The sequence below is a fragment of the Talpa occidentalis genome, unplaced genomic scaffold (genome assembly GCF_014898055.3).
Source record: "Talpa occidentalis isolate TD23 unplaced genomic scaffold, MPIMG_talOcc4v2.1 talOcc4.7, whole genome shotgun sequence".
NCBI classification, from domain to species: domain Eukaryota; kingdom Metazoa; phylum Chordata; class Mammalia; order Eulipotyphla; family Talpidae; genus Talpa; species Talpa occidentalis.
This window is the reverse complement of record NW_023605083.1, coordinates 103,289,651-103,293,502: the sequence shown is the minus strand read 5'-3', so window position 1 is coordinate 103,293,502 and position 3,852 is coordinate 103,289,651.

Genomic DNA, 3,852 nt, shown 5'->3' with positions numbered 1-3,852 from the left:
ACCCAAACACTAACAAGTATGAAAGCACATGGTTTAGGTCAGTTAAGTCCTGCGAGGTCTGAATCTATAGCCTTGGAATTCTGCAAGCATCTGATAAGACAGGAAAACTAGCCTGTGAGTGCAAGTCCATGCCCCTATGGAAAACAATTTTATTACAGTGAAGTCGCCTTTATCGCAAAGTTGTTCTGCATCGGTCCCCATGAGGTGCCCAGGGCTGACTTCGGCACGAGCTCCACACCAGCAGCCAAGGGCAAGTGCCCGTCTTGCAAGGCTTGCAAGGCTTGCAAGCCAAGTGCACGTCTTGCAAGGCTGTAATCTGCAAAGGCTTGTTGGTCTGTGCCATGCTTCTGGTCAGATAGACACCAGTGCGGCTGTCTTCTAATGACATGTGTCAGATGCCAGAGCTAATTCAGGACAAGCTAAAACATTTGAAATCAACCCCAGAGCAGCAGAGACTGGACAGTATTCCAAGCAGTGCCACGTTACCTAAAACAACACATGGACAAGAAAACTGAACCTTTCTCAAAGACAATTCAGACACATAGTTCTGACCGGTAAGAGAAGAAATTAGTTCCTTTGCCACAGGATCTTCTGGAAATCAACAAGGCTCACCATCTGCTGGTACTGAAGCCTACAAAGGCACAGAGGCTGGGAAACTGCTAGGTGAGGCTGGACGACAGCTCCTGTGACACATGAAGAATACGTGAGTGCGAGGCAGAGGCAGGTGCTCCTGATACCCAGAGGGGCTGCGCTCTGGCACCCAGGCCCCAGCAGCGGCTCTGCCTGAAAGGCGCTATGAGAAACTTCCACTCTTAATAAGTCTGGTCCAGTTCCATGTGAACTAAACACTGGTGTTGAGCTAATTCTCCCTTGTTTACTGTTCTCCCTTGTATCCTGATGACAAGCTTAGAAAAAAGGAGGGAGTCGATGCAGCCTTTCTATTAAAGTGTTTTTTTTAAAAATCAGAATATGTACTGCTATGTCTCAGAATCTCAGCTCCAATCATAGAGGCCCTCTATGAACTGCAGGTAGGAAAAAACATGTAATGAAACTCTGAAGCTCTGTGTTTGTTACACTCCTATGTCCATGGCCCTAGCCTATTGAGGGGAAGGCATTGCTCTGATGGAGTTTCTTTGTGCTTAGTTTATCAACTAAGTGATTTGTTGGTCTAACTGACCAGGTATGCAACCTTCTTTAGTGAGCCCCTGTTAAGTCTGGGGACAAATGGTAAGACACAGTCCCTGACCTCAGGTCACTCCCAGATTAGCAGGGGCAGGTGGGCATGTAAAAAAATATTGCATTAGAGGAGATACTACCATTTCTATCATAAACTTATGTTCAATGGACAGGAAGCCTAAAAGTAGGATAAACCTGGGTGTCTTTTCAAAAGAATTAAAATCACCACCTCAGGGAGATACCTGCACCCCCACATTGAGTGCAGCATTATACACGTAGCCAAGATGTGGAATAACCCAAGTGTCCTTCGGTAGAAGAACTTTAAGATAAACAGATCAGTCTATACTGCAAAGAGAAAAATACTCAACTTTAAAAAAGGAGGAAATTCTGACCGTGTACCACATGGAAGGACCTTGAAAATATTATGCTAAATAAAATAAGCCAGTCACAAAAGGACAAATGCTTTGTAGTTCTGTAACAGGGTGGTCCCCAGGAAAGGGGGAGGTTCCCTGCCCCACCCAAGGGAGGGTGGAGCTGAGCAGGAAGAGGAGAAGCTGCAGAAGAGACTGAGGAAGGAAGCAGGATGGAGCCAGGAGACCTGGAGGAGGATGGAGCCTAGAGACACGTGAAGAAACAGCGCTTGTCTTTTGGTCGTGGACTGGGTGACACAGATGTGGGTGAGACCCGTGGGGAGGTGACAATGGCAGCTTTTACCTTGATGTTGATTTTGCTCTTTTCCTTTCGGGCTTGTCTGGTTGTTTCTGACCCTTTTCTGTGGGTCCCCACTGGAAGATGCTTTAGACTTGTGGCAGGCTTTGGGGCCTTGCTCTGGGCCATTCCCATATGGATGGACTTTTACCCACGAGGGGATGGGTAACTTTGGGTGCTTCATTTAGAAACTAGATTCTTTGCCTTTCCTGTATTGTTTCCTAATTAAAGTTCCTTCCCATTAAAGTCTTCTATGTTTTGTGTTGATGTGGCGGATGACAGAACCCATTTAGAATAGGCAGGTTTGTGGGGCTTGGACTGCCCCTCTCCCTGCCCTATAACAGTTCCACTTATATGAAGTATCCAGAGCAATCAAACAAACAGCAGCAGGCAGTGGAACAGTGGGTGCCGAGGTGGAGACTGGGCACCCCGGAGTTGATGGCTGACAGGGTTTCTGCCACGCAGGAAGAGTAAGTTCTAGACGTCTGCTGACAACTTTGCGCATAGAGTCAACAGTACTATGCTGTCCACTTAGAAATGATTGAAGGTAAATTCATACTGTGTGTTTACTGTTGTAGGAGAAACCCTCCTGGGCTGTCCTATGGGACTGCACACTGAGGGGCATTGTCACAAGAGGCCACACCCACCGTGGCTCGAGGCTCCGCTTTGGTGGGCCTCCCAGGCTCATCCCTTGCAGATGCAGCGCCAACTCCCTGTTTGCCCTAAGGCCTCGGGAGACAGCGCCTCTTCACCTGGCTGCTCCTGCTTCCTCTGCTGAGTGTGCCAACCGCCATCCTGCCACGCCAGCTCCTGCCTGGACCCGCTCTGCCTGTGGACACTCTATGGGGAAGCACAGGCTGCGTCCAGGCACATTTCAGGCTCTAAATTCTCGCTCTCTCTGTTTTCTCACTCCCTGTGGCAATGAGTCTTGTTACTGTTGTTTCTCCCCGTATGTCTGCTTATGAGCCTGTCCTGCAGCCCTGAGTACCCTGGCGAGGACCTACCAGGCCAGCCTTCCCTTCCCCCTCGGTTTACCCACGAAAAAAAAAAAAAAAAAGAGCAAAGCAAGATTAGAGGTGACCTTGCAAAGGCTGGATCTCCATTGTGTCCCCTCAGGAGCACTGCAGGAAGAAAGACGGTCCATTTCACAGAAAGGGGACTTGACTACTCCCAGGCCCCTTAACAGGATGTTTAATCCATGTGATGCCCTTAGAAAATTTGGACACAGCAAATCAGAAAAAGCAAAATCCCTTAGAGTGTCTATTGTTTTTGCAAACCAAAAAATAAGCTAAATAAAAATATATCAAGAACCAAAAATTAGAGGGAAACATACTAAACATTAATTTTTGTGTACTTAAGCTATTTTCCTTGGATCACCACCAAGCGCAGCTCCAAACAGATACATGTGTCTTCGCCAGCAGGTAGGACAACACAGGATTCTTAAATACCCTTTAAAATGCCTAAATAATATTTTATGAAGAGACTTCGGTATCGTCCCTCCAAAAGCAGCATTTAAAATTTTTTTGCATTGTTCTTTTGCTTGAAATACAAACACCAATGATCTGTGCCTTGCCAGAGAAACTTACTACTCCTGTTCCCTAAAAGAGAAACATGAATTCTCAGAAAACCTATAAATAAGATGCATAATAAATTACGTGTCTGCGGATATATTGTTGGGCTATAGCCATTGCTATTCTTGACCGTGAATAAATCAGAGACAAGGCTGACTGTCCACAGGGTGCTCCTATGTGAACGGTTCTCAAGGCTTCCCCCCACCCTGGGGGAGGGGGAGCATTTTTGATTGTCATGACTTAAAGTGTACTACAAGCAACTAGCAGGTTAGAGATGCTACTGCACATCTACATGCACGGGACAGCCCCCACAATAAATAATTATTTGTTCAAAGATGGCTCTAGTGCTGAGGCTGGGCAATCCTGTCTTATACCAATACTGAAATCGATTAGTCCT